This window comes from Ziziphus jujuba, chromosome 5 (assembly GCF_031755915.1).
Source record: "Ziziphus jujuba cultivar Dongzao chromosome 5, ASM3175591v1".
Taxonomy (NCBI): Eukaryota; Viridiplantae; Streptophyta; class Magnoliopsida; order Rosales; family Rhamnaceae; genus Ziziphus; species Ziziphus jujuba.
In genome coordinates, this window is record NC_083383.1 from 5,066,431 (window position 1) to 5,080,521 (window position 14,091).

Sequence of the window (14,091 nt, forward strand, 5' to 3'; positions counted from 1 at the left end):
TATTTTCTTAATCAAATTAAATTTGTATTCTTATTGAAAAATAAGCCTTTCAATAGGCTTTGAAAGAAACAAAATAAACCCTAAAAACCCTAGGAAAAAACAGGCCACACATTAAAGAGTTCTATGGTGGCCGAAATTCTCACTCATTTCCTAATCTAATTTGCATTAATTAATTCCTTTATTTTGAATTAGGAATTAATTAATTCACAATGAAAATAATAAAATAATAACTTTCCTAAACTTATTTTTCCAGAAAATAAATAAATAAAAACTAAAAAGTAATGGTAATTTCCTAAAACAAAAAGTAGAATCAAATTAGGAAACTATAATACTAGCTTTTGACTTTGATCAATTTTTGACCAAATTGAGCTCCAAATCAGCTTCAATATGCTTTTTAGGATGCCAAATAAGCTGAATATAAAGTCCCACACGTTGCCCATGCTTGGAAGACGAAGAAAAAGCCAACTCAGCAAAATACAGTAAAGCCAGCACAAAATACAGTAAAAAACATGCCAAATTTGAATCTGTCCGTACAACCCCTTTTTGAATGCCTTTGAAGCTGCCTTGACTTGATTCCATATCCTCTTAGAAATATGTATTGAATTCATAAAGATTTGGAACCATTTCATGCTGCCCGTTGTCCATATTTGCACGAAAACTGCTACCCGGGTCCGTATTGGCTTCCACCACTTGAATTCTTAGAATAGGCTTTGTATCTTCAAGTATGGATAAGCTCTATTGAGAATTGATTACCCCCTGTATAAATGCTCCCAGGTTGTCCTTAAATCTCTTAATTTGATCTCTTGTGATTGGCCTGGTCTTCATCTGTTTCGGGTTAGCACCCCAGCGGGTTATCGGTTGAGCAGTCTTTGGCGGAATCACATCAGTTTCTTTGACTCATCCACCATATACATTGAACCCATAAGAATGGGAATCCAATTCATACAACCCGACCTCCATATTGGCACTAAAAATGTCACCCAGGCCTGTTTTGGCTTCTATTGCTTGTATGAATAGAACAGGCCTTGGTTCTTTAGATATGGACAACCTCTATTGATTATGACTTATTCTTTGGATAAAGACAGCAAGATTGTCCTTGAACTTCTTGGCTTGGGCTCTAGTGATCGGTCCCACCTTCATCTGTATTGAATCAATACCCCAGGGGGTTGTCAGTTAAACGGTCTCGGGCGGATTCGCATCACCTATTACATTTATTTCGATATAGATAGAATACATATTTTTTTATATTGCTCTTATACAAATAAACCTCTCTTCGTTTTGCCTCACTTCAGATAATTTGATTAGATTATCTCTAAATCTAAAGAATTAAAGAAAAGGACTTCAAAATTCTATTTTTTTTTTAATATTCTTTCTATATTTCTATCCTATATTATAAATAAAATTCTAAATTAGAATTTAGAATATAGAATATTATATAAATTATTAAAAATTATCAATATTTTAATATTCTATAAATATTAATTTTTTTCTTTTCTATATTATAATTATAATTATAGGTGTTAGGTTTATAGGGCTATACGGACTCTAACCGTAGGCCTTCTCGATAAAACAAATCAAACCTATTATTATCAAAATGATTTTTGTGCTATGGGCTCTTTCGTTAACCGATATAAATATCGGTTAGTCTACCATATTTTTTAAATGACAAAAAGATAAAAAAATGGCTCCATGTGCTCTTCCTCATTATGTGAATTCCAATCCGAGAGCACTACCAAAGTGTTTCAAAGAAGGGTTATTCTGACGTAGGTCTGCTTAAGGGCTAGATCAACTTAAGTTAAATGGAGTCTCTAGCGCCCCGTTTGAATTAAATATGAAACTTCATACACCGTAAAGTTGATAAGATAGAACGAAAAGATAATTTTTTTTAGGTCCTTATACTCATTATGCCTAGCATTGAATAAATAGGGTATTCACCTTATCACTATCTCAACTTAACGATGGGTTCTATATTGGCACCTCCATGGGTGCCTGAATCTGAATCGGACCAAACCATTTGTGAGGCTATTGTTCTCTTAGTTTGTTCCCTAAACGTCATAGAGTAAGACGTCCAACTTTCAATAAGATCAAATCTTTTGATTCCATGATGGACTCCTCTGAAAAACATTGGCGTGCGTGTAAACGAGGTGCTCTACCTCACTAAGCTATAGCCCTTATGCTTGTGATACATATTTTATCATGTAGATAATTTCTTGTCAAGGTGAATATTACATGATCCAACATCACATCTCTTTGATTCATTTGATTGGTATTGCTTATAAACAATATTCCATTTATAATCTATTAATGTGATATGTCACACTTATTTCTCTTTGTGATGATTAATGACTTACTTAACTCAGTGGTTAGAGTATTGCCTTCATACGTCAAGAGTCATTGCTTCAAATCCAATAATAGGTTGATACCAGCGTGAATAGTCTCTAATACATTTTTCTAATCGTGCTCTTTTATTGATTTTGAATCTGCTTCATCCTACTCTATTTATCCATTTAACTTCGAATTAAATATTTTTTTGTTTCACTAGAAGTCGATTCTACTTGATTATATTTGATTCTTATTCAATTTCAATCGGCATAAGCAAACAAAATAAGGCATATAAACAAAAATTCCATTTATACACCTTATTTTGCTTATTCGGACCCACCATCTTGTTAGGATATCATATTGATAGCCTCTACTCGTGTCCTAGCTCATCTGAGACGAGATTTGCTTCAATTTTTTGTCTATTGCCTTCAGCTTTACTCAAGTTTTCTTTCGCTATTTCAAGAGTTTGTTGAGCTTCTCATGGATCAATGTCATTACCCTTCTCCACATCATTTACTAAAACAGTGATCTCATTATTGCCTATTCTAGCAAAACCACCCAACAGAGCCATCGAGAACCATTGGTCGTTAAGGTGGATTCTCAAAATACTGATATATAAAGCTGTGACAATAGGAGCATGGTTTGGTAATTCGCTGATTTGCCCACTATTAGTGGATAAAATTATTTGTTTCACTTCCAAATCCCAAACAATTTGATTCAGGCTCAGTACACAAAGATTTAATGTCATTTCTTCAATTTGCTCTCCATTTCTAAGTTCGTAGCCCTCGCAATAGCTTCATCGATGTTACCTACCAAATAAAAAGCCTGTTCAGGGAGACCATCTAATTTGCCAAAAAGGATCAATATAAATCCTCTAATTGTTTATGCAAAGACCAAAATATTTCCCTAGTGAATCGGTAAATACTTCTACTATGAAAAGGGTTATGATAGGAAACGCTCAAATTTTCATGCTCTTGCTATGGTTAAGCAATCTTCTTTGGATAATTCATCCAAGTCAAGGATAGCTATAATGTCCTAAAGTTCTTTGTAACATTGTAAAGTTTGTTTAACTCTTTATGCTGTCTCGCAATGTTCTTCACCAACGATCCGAGGTTGGAGCATAGTTGATGTTGAATCTAAAGGATCTACTGCTGGATAGACACCTTTAACAACCAATCCTTTTAATAGTGCAGTAGTAGCATCTAAATGTGCAAATGTTGTGGCCGGAGCAGGATTTGACAAATCATCCTTGGGTAGATAAATTACTTGAATATAACTTATGGACCTCTCTTTGGTAGAAGTAATTATTTCTTGTAAAGAACCCATTTTGGTACTCAGAGTGGTTTGATACCTCATAACGGAGGGCATTCTACCCAACAAGGCCGATACTTCAGATCATGCTTGGACAAAACAAAAGATATCGTCAATAGATAGAAGTACATCTTGTTTGTTAACATCTCATAAATATTCCGCCATAGTTAGAGCAATTAAACCAACTTTCATACGCGCTCCCAGCGGTTCATTCATCTGATCGTAGACTAGAGCTACTTTTGATTCTGAAATATATTTTTCATTAATTGTTCCAGATTCTTTCATTTCTATGTAAAGATCATTGCCTCCATGAGTATGTTTACCTACTCCGCCAAATATGGATATGCCCCCATGAGCTTCGGCAATGTTGTTGATCAATTCCATAACGAGTATTGTTTTACCCACTCCCGCTCCCCCGAATAGTCCTATTTTTCCTCCACCTCGATAAGAGGCTAAAAGATCTACTACTTTAATTCCTATTTCAAAAATCGATAATTTTGTACCTAACTGTATAAAGGCAGGTGCAGATCTATGAATAGTAGATGTTGTCTGAGTATCTACAGGACCTAAATTATCAACGGGCTCTCCAAGCACGTTGAAAATTCATCTTAGCGTTGCTCCACCGATTGGAACACTTGGAGGAGTTCATGTGTCAATCACTTCCATTCCTCTCATTAGACCATTTATAGCACTCATAGATACCACTCTAACTCGATTATTTCCTAATAATTGCTGCACTTCACAAGTCACATTAGTTTTTTGACCAACAGTATCTTGGCCCTTAACTACTAAAGCATTGTAAATATTAGGCATCTTGCCTGGTGGAAAAGCTACATCCAATACTGGACCAATGATTCCAGCAATACGCCACAATATGCCCCAGGTTGTCTTTTTCAAAAATAAATGTTCAATAGTAAGTTAAGTTAATCGGTTAATTCAATATTTCAATAAAAAATCAAAAATGGGCTATAGCACTCGACTTTGTTGGGGCCGTCCAATCGAATGCAGTCCAATTGTTTACTTATTCAATTTCAATGAGTGAATTTTCAAGTTCAACCAAAATCCCTTTTCAGAATATCAAAGAGATGAATTAAAATCTTGAGAAAGTCTTTCATTTGCCTATCATTATAGACCATACGAACCATATTATCTATGGAATTCAAACCCGAAGTCTATTCTATTTATGATTCCTTTTCTCTATCTCATCGGCCCTTATTTCATGTCCTATTTCCTATTTCAGCATATTGATTTACTCCTAGCCTATTATTTATTATGTATTTATTATATTATTTTATATTATATATTATATTAATATTATTTTTCTTTTTTATACCTATTTCATTTCTCTCTATTCATGAATGAATTCTGCATATTTTTACATCTAGGATTTACATATACAACATATATTACTGTCAAAAGTGAATTTCTTAGATATTTCGATTAAAAAAAAGGTAAGGGATTATAAACTTTGAAAAATAAATAGCAGATTGCGCCATACATATGAAAGAGTATACAATAATGATGTATTTGGCGCATCAAATACCATGGTCTAATAACGAACCGAGACTAAAGCAAGTGTTGGATTCAAAGGCAGTGTTAAAGATTATAAATTGACTTATTAAACTCCAGACTATGAAACCAAAGACACTGATATCTTGGCAGCGTTTCGAGTAACTCCTCAACCCGGAGTTTTGCTAAGAAAGTAGGGGCCATGGTAGCTGTTGAATCTTCTATTGGTACATGGACAACTGCATGGACTGACGGGCTTACCAGTCTTTATCGTTACAAAGGTCGATGCTATAGCCTTGAGCCCATTGCTGGAGAAGAAAATCAATATACTGCTTATGTAGCTTACCCCTTAGACCTTTCTAAAGAAGGTTCTATTACTAACATGCTTACTTCCATTGTGGGTAATGTTTTTGGGTTCAAGGCCCAGCGCGCTCTACATTTGGGGGATTTGTGAATCCCTCCTTCTTATACAAAAACTTTCGAAGGACCTCCTCATGGCATCCAGGTTGAAAGAGATAAATTGAACAAGTATGGCCGCCCCCTATTGGGATGTACTATTAAACCTATATTGGGGTTATCTGCTAAGAATTGCAGTAGAGTAATTTATGAATGTCTTTACAGTGGACTTGATTTTACCAAAGATGATAAGAACATGAATTCCCAACCATTTATGCATTGGAAATATCATTTTTTATTTTGTGCCGAAGCCATTTATAAAGCACAGGCTGAAACAGGTGAAATGAAAGGGCTTACTTGAATGCTACTGCAGGTACATACGAAGAAATGATTAAAAAGGTTGTATTTACCACAGAATTGGGATTTCCTATTATAATGCACAAGTACTTAACAAGGGGATTCACGACAAATACTAGCTTGGCTCATTATTGGCAAGATAACTGTCTACGTTTTCACATCCACCGTGCAATGCATGCAGTTACTGATAGACAGAAAAATCATGGTATGACCTTTCATGTACTAGCTAAAGTGTTATGTCTGTCTGGTGGAGATCATATTCACGCTAGTAATGTAGTAGGTAAACTTGAAGGGGAAAGAGACATCACTTTAGGCTTTATTAATTTACTATGCGATGATTTTATTGAAAAAGATTGAAAAAAATCAAAGCTGCGGTATTTATTTCACGCAAGATTGGGTCTCTCTACCAAGTGTTATCCCTGTGGCTTCAGGGGGCATTCATGTTTGGCATATGCTCGCTTTGACCGAGATCTTTGGAGATCATTTTAATATTCTGATTTTTATCAAATGACTATTCATTTATTGTATTTTCATGTAAATAGGGGCAAGAAAGCTCTATGGAAAAATGTCGGTTCGATTCGATGTTGTTTAGGAGGGGGTTAGAATACAGGTATGGGTTAAGTAAATCAACGGATAGTTTTGGTGGTCCTATTGAAAATGAAAATACCAGTGTAAATAAAGATCCAATTATAAATCATATGGATAAAAAAATTCCTAATGGGATTGAGAGAAACAATTATAGTTATGGTAATGTTGACCATTTAGTCAACGTCAAGAGGTACATTCGAAATTTCATATCTAATCAAACCTTTTTCTTTAGGGATAGTAATAGGGGACCATTACTCCATACATTTTGATATTGAAAATTGAATTTTTGAGATTGACACCGACCGTTCTTTTCTAAGTGCACCAAAAAGTTCTTTTTATAGTTATCAGAATTCTAGTTATCTGAATAATGTATCTAAGAGTGACGATCCTCACTATTATCGTTACATGTATGATACTAAATATAGTTGGAATAATCACATTACTAGTTGCATTGATAGTTATCTTCATTCTCAAATCAGTACCGATCGTTATAATTTAATTAGTGTTGTCAATTCCAATGACAGTTACATTTATAGTTACATTCGTGGCAAAAGCGATAAGAGTAGTAAAAGTGGGAGTTCCAGTATATGAATCAGTACGGATGATCGTCCAAAAACTCTAAGAAAAAGAGAGTTTGAGAGAGCTTTAACTGAAATAAGAAAAAGAAAAGGAATTTAGAGAGAGCTCTAACTTAATTAAAAGAAAAAAAAATAAAATTAAATAAAATTTTGAAAGAAAATAAATTAAAGAAAGATCTGGCTAAAATAAAAGAAAAAAAAATGTACAAATAAGAGACAAAAAAAGTGATTTAAAGATAACTAAAAAATACAAATATTTATGGGTGCAATGCAAAAATTGTTATGGATTAAATTATAAGAAATTTTTTAAATTTCAAATGAATATTTGTGAATATTGTCGACATCATTTGAAATGACTAGTTCAGAAATAATACTTAGTATAATAGTATAATTGTTATATGAATTATAAGATATCTTTTTAATAGGTTAAAAGATTAATATAACAATAAATAACAGGTACAAATCAAATATTAAATTGAGGTACCCATTCTATGACAATTCTTAACACCTTACTCCCTATTTTTGTGCCTTTAGTGGGCTTAGTTTTTGATACGAACCTAGGACGACCTGCTCCCAAACCCGTATTATATTAGCCCGGATCTTAATTAAGTTCAAGTTCTAATGGAATTGACCTCAACCCCTAACCAACCTGTGGTTAGAAACCTTGGTATAATGTAGACGCCACAATAGGGGATGGAAAACCTATTGATAAGTCAAGCTAAAACAACCAATTCTCTAATGGTGTTTTAGGTGTTCTCAAAGAACAAAGAGATAATTAATCTCACAAGTATTTTCTTAATCAAATCAAAGTTGTTTTCTTATTGATAACTAAGCCTTTAAATAGGATACAAAGCCATGAAATAAAACCCTAGAACATAAAGAAAACCAGCCACCACACATAAAGCAACCTAGTTGGCTGAAACTATACTTCCTTTCCTAATCTAAGTTTGATTAATTAATTCCTTTATATTAAATTAGGAATTAATTAATTTACAATGGAAAGAATAAAATAAAAACCTTCCTAAAGTTACTTTTCCAGAAAATAAATAAATAAAAACCAAAAAGTAATGGTAGTTTCCTAAAACAAAAAGTAAAAACAAATTAGGAAACTAAAAATGCTAGCCTTTTTGATCAAGTTGACTTTGATCAATCTTTGACCTCTTTGAGCATCAAATCAGCTTCTAGATGATTTGTAGGATGCCAAATAAGCTGAATATGAAGCCCCACACGTTGCCCATGCTTGGAAAAATAAGAAAAGGCTAATACAGTAAAATACAGTAAAGTCAGCAAGCAATACAGCAAATTCGGCCAAATTGTTGAGGCTGTCCGTACAAGCCCTTTTTGATTGCATTTGAGGCTGCTTTAACTTGATTCCATGACCTCTTAGGCATATGTATTGAACCCATAAAGCATTGGAGCCATTTCATGCTTCCCGGACTCTAAACATGTACCAAAACCGTCACCCGGGTCCGTATCAACTTCCACCGCTTGGATGCTTAGAATAGGCTTTGTATCTTCAAGTATGGACAAGCTCTGTTGAGATTGATTACCCCCTGTATAAATACTCCCAGGTTGTCCTTAAATCTCTTAATTTGAGCTCTTGTGATTGGCCTAGTCTTCATCCGTGTCGAGTCAGCACCCCAGCAGGTTATCGGTGGAGCGGGCTCGGACGGAATCACATCATTCCCCTCCTCTTGAAAAGGATTTGTCCTCAAATCAAGATCATCACCTGCAGCAAAAGGAGTTAAATCAGCAACATTAAATGCAGCACTCATGTTATACTCACCTGGTAAATTAGGCTTGTAGGCATTCTTGTTATTCGGCTCCAAAACTTGAAAAAGTCCATCCATAGGCGGCATGAGCTTTGACTTTCTTTGTTTAGGAAACCTTTCCTTTCGTAAGTGCAACCAAACCAATTCTCCTGGGTCAAACACTATTACAACAAAATCTAGAAATACATGCTCGTTATGGTAAAAATTACACTTTTTAAAGTTCGCAAACAATATTTCCCAAATTTTCAAATTGCCACTAAGTAAAGCTCTCAACAATGCAGATAAAGTTCTATGCAATAAAGACATCTTTAAATAAGTATCTTTAAAATTCATGGTCAGCAATGATTTCTTATTCATAATTACTTTATTAACATCACCAAAGCTAAGATAAAAATTTATATTCTTCCTTTCTTGTCTTCCTTTTCCTTTCTCACTCAATGCCATCTCACCTTCCTCACTCTCGGCTTTTGCACCAAATTTTTCACTCTTGGTTTTACTAAAATCTTTCCACACAACCTGAGTGTTAGAAGACTTACCTTGGATAGCAAGCTTACCTTTTTCCTCTTGATTGGATGGTAGTCCATTTGGAATTTCATTTGGGAAGACATCTCCAAATTCCTTCAAAAGAGAAATCATTGAACTTGGCAATTCAAGTTCTTCAAAGTTAGTTTGATCATTAAAATAATTTTCTTTATAAATTATGACCAGCAAAGGTTTCTTACACTCAATAACCTTATTAATATCCCCTAAACTCAAATAAAAGCTGCTACTTGATCTTAATTTTCTTTCTTTTTCTTTTTCCCCCTTGGATTGGTGCAAACCTTCGGATTTCCCTTCCTTCTCCAAGCTCTCGGGTTTGCCACTCTCTTTCCCCTCTCTTTTGATTTTTCCTTGATCTTTCCACTCAATATGAGTCTTAGAAACCTTACCTTGATCAACAACCTCATTCTTATCTTCTTGAAAGGATGGTGAAGCCGTTGATGCCATACTTGCTTTTTCCTTAAGCTTTTCGGCTTCTCTCCTTTGTTGCATTTGTAATTGGTCTTTGTAAACCTGTGTAGGAGATAATGGTTCTAGCTTGACCTTCTTCCCTTTAAACCTGAAAACAATACTATTTTCTCGACCAAAATGAGTAGCATCTTTATCAAATTGCCATGGCCTACCTAATAGTATATGTCCAGCAATCATGGGTACAATATCACATAAAACTACATCCTCATATCTACCTATATTAAATTTTACTTTGGCTTGTTTATTCACTTTTATTTCACCACCATCATTAAGCCATTGTAATCTATAAGGTTCTGGATGTTTAATAGTTATTAAGCCTAATTTATCAACTACAATGTTACTAATTACATTTGTACAACTTCCACTATCAATAATCATACTACAAATCTTACCTTGAATTTCACATCGGGTGTGGAAGATATTCTCTCTTTGAATTTCATCCTCATCTTTGTATGCAGCAAGTACTCTCCTAGAAAGCAAGTTTAATTCAGCATTGGATGCTTGCAAGGTTTTGGATTCATCCTCCAAGTCCTCCTCCTCTTGCTTGGCTTCATCCTCACTTTCTTCACTTTTCGATTCTAGCTCGTCATTGCCCTTTAACACCATGATTCTTCTATTCGGGCATTGGCTAGCAATGTGTCCTCCTCCCTGGCACTTAAAACACACAATATCATGAGTTCTAGAAGGTTTAGGATCTAATTTTACCTCATTCTTTGGTGCTTGGATAGATTTGGTTCTAGTCTCCTTCCTTGGCCAATTTGAGCTTTCTTCTTTGACTTTCAGCTTTGGCTTGCTCTCATAGATGGGATTGTTCCTCCAGCCACTTGAATTGGACCTTCCACTATTGGAAACACCTCTAAACCATGATCTTACACCCTTCCTCTTGAATTGATGCTCTAATTTAATAGCCACATGCAACAGCTCCTCCAATTCCACATATTGTTGCAATTCTAGTTGATTGGCTATTTCATGATTCAAACCACCAAGAAACCTTGCCATAGTTGCTTCCCTATCTTCATTCAAGTTCAATCTCATCATAAGCATCTCCATCTCCTTGTAATAATCCTCCACGGATCCATGTCCTTGAGATAAAGATTGAAGTCTTTGATGCAGCAACCTATGATAGTGTAATGGTACGAATCGCTTCCGCATTGCTCCTTTCATTTGTCGCCATGTAGTAATCAAGTCATCACCAACTCTCCTTCGGGTATTTTGCTCATTGGTCCACCATTGGAGTGCATAATGGCCAAACTCCATTGTTGCCAATTTCACCTTCTTAGCCTCTGAATAATTATGGCGGTCAAATATCATCTCCATCTTTTCTTCCCACTCCAAATATGCTTCGGGGTCACTTTTTCCCATGAATGGTGGGATGTTGATCTTGATATTGCTAAGATTGTCATCTGTTTCTTCCCTCCTATATCTTCCATGGCCAGCTCTATCTTGGACAGCAAAAGTTTTGTTCATACCTTCCTCAAGGTCTCCACCGAATGGCTCCTCATCAAATTCCTCTCTCGGTCTCTCGCGACCTCCTCATCCTCGGCCTCGCCCTCCATGGAATTCTTGCCTATTTGTTGTGTTCGGAATTCCTTGGGAAACTTCTAGCCTTCCCATCCTTTGATTCACATGCTCAACTTGAGCACTAACCCGCTGTATTGACTCCAAAACAACTCTCATGTCCACTTGGTCTCCACTCCCGGTAGCTCGGACATTGCCATGTAATGCTACGGACTCTTCCTCATTGATCCTCAAGGATGGATCTCCTCTTCTTATTCTAGAATCTGCCATGTTAGTAAAATACTGCAAAAATAAAATAAATCCTCACAATATTCACTCCCTCACGTGTTTCACTTAAACAAGGTCTCGACACTCGTATTTGCACACTAGTTTCGGCTTTTACCCTCTTTTAAGCTCACACACTCTTGCCTTTTCCACTCAATGAATTATCTCAAAGTTCTAATTAAAACACCCACAAAACAGCAATTAGATCACTAGTATGTTTTAATTAAACTTATCAACAAAACAGTAGCAAAAAGTAGGCAATACCGAAAGAATCCAACAAATCCTAATTTTTCGGCTTTCTAGACAAGAAAACACAAAATAATGGTAAAACGTTGGAATTTTTGAAAACTGCACCAGATGGTAGTAGATTATGAGTTCAAGAATAAAATTCCAGGAAAAGAAATTCAAATACGATCAAGAATCAAAGAGAACAAAAATATAGAAAAGTGTTGGTTGTTGTTCTTGTAATTCAAGTTTTGTATCAATTCCTTTAACTAATTTTAATCCAAAAAATTTAATCACCCAAAATCCAAATATCCAGCAGCAAGAATAATTTCCCAGCAACTCAAATATTGAATAAATAATCAAAAACCAGCAGCTCCAACAAATTTCCAGCAAACAAATCAAACTCCAACAAACTGAATTTTTTTTTTTTTTATTCGACTTTACCTCTTCTTTCTTTTTTTCTTTTTTTTTCACTCACAGAACTCAAACAACTGCAGTAGCAAGAATAATTACCAAAACTGCAATTCCAACTCCAAAACAAACACCAAACCGTGACCTCCAAATAAACACAATGTGCAGTTTTTTTTTTTCTTTTTTTTAAATGATGCCGCAAACTTCTTCTTTTTTTTTTTTTTTTTTAATATATGAATGCAAATTTCTAAGACTAAAACAGCAAAGAAAAATCAACAAAAACCAAATTAACAATAACAATGATAAAAGACAACCAACAAACTAGGAAACAAAAATACGATAAAACTAGGAAATCCTAATTCAACTAGGAATGAATATATTTTTTTTTTTTTTTAAGATGCTGAACGTGTATAGGATGGATGCAACCTTAACCTAATGCTAAAATTGTAGAATAACACAAAAACAAATAAAACAAATAAAGATAGATCAAACCTGAACAAAATTTAGCTCTGATACCAAATGATACGAACCTAGGACGACCTGCTCCCAAACCCGTATTATATTAGCCCGGATCTTAATTAAGTTCAAGTTCTAATGGAATTGACCTCAACCCCTAACCAACCTGTGGTTAGAAACCTTGGTATAATGTAGACGCCACAATAGGGGATGGAAAACCTATTGATAAGTCAAGCTAAAACAACCAATTCTCTAATGGTGTTTTAGGTGTTCTCAAAGAACAAAGAGATAATTAATCTCACAAGTATTTTCTTAATCAAATCAAAGTTGTTTTCTTATTGATAACTAAGCCTTTAAATAGGATACAAAGCCATGAAATAAAACCCTAGAACATAAAGAAAACCAGCCACCACACATAAAGCAACCTAGTTGGCTGAAACTATACTTCCTTTCCTAATCTAAGTTTGATTAATTAATTCCTTTATATTAAATTAGGAATTAATTAATTTACAATGGAAAGAATAAAATAAAAACCTTCCTAAAGTTACTTTTCCAGAAAATAAATAAATAAAAACCAAAAAGTAATGGTAGTTTCCTAAAACAAAAAGTAAAAACAAATTAGGAAACTAAAAATGCTAGCCTTTTTGATCAAGTTGACTTTGATCAATCTTTGACCTCTTTGAGCATCAAATCAGCTTCTAGATGATTTGTAGGATGCCAAATAAGCTGAATATGAAGCCCCACACGTTGCCCATGCTTGGAAAAATAAGAAAAGGCTAATACAGTAAAATACAGTAAAGTCAGCAAGCAATACAGCAAATTCGGCCAAATTGTTGAGGCTGTCCGTACAAGCCCTTTTTGATTGCATTTGAGGCTGCTTTAACTTGATTCCATGACCTCTTAGGCATATGTATTGAACCCATAAAGCATTGGAGCCATTTCATGCTTCTCGGACTCTAAACATGTACCAAAACCGTCACCCGGGTCCGTATCAACTTCCACCGCTTGGATGCTTAGAATAGGCTTTGTATCTTCAAGTATGGACAAGCTCTGTTGAGATTGATTACCCCCTGTATAAATACTCCCAGGTTGTCCTTAAATCTCTTAATTTGAGCTCTTGTGATTGGCCTAGTCTTCATCCGTGTCGAGTCAGCACCCCAGCAGGTTATCGGTGGAGCGGGCTCGGGCGGAATCACATCATTCCCCTCCTCTTGAAAAGGATTTGTCCTCAAATCAAGATCATCACCTGCAGCAAAAGGAGTTAAATCAGCAACATTAAATGCAGCACTCATGTTATACTCACCTGGTAAATTAGGCTTGTAGGCATTCTTGTTATTCGGCTCCAAAACTTGAAAAAGTCCATCCATAGGCGG

General features: G+C 35.0%; 2 pseudogenes; one reads left to right on the forward strand and one right to left on the reverse strand.

Moving 5' to 3' along the window:
• Nucleotides 1–3,066: 3,066 nt before the first annotated feature.
• On the reverse strand, nt 3,067–5,179 carry LOC125420117 (ATP synthase subunit beta, chloroplastic-like; annotated as a pseudogene).
• A 7-nt stretch (nt 5,180–5,186) lies between these two features.
• LOC125420118 (ribulose bisphosphate carboxylase large chain-like) lies at nt 5,187–6,406 on the forward strand (annotated as a pseudogene).
• The last annotated feature ends 7,685 nt before the right edge of the window (nt 6,407–14,091 follow it).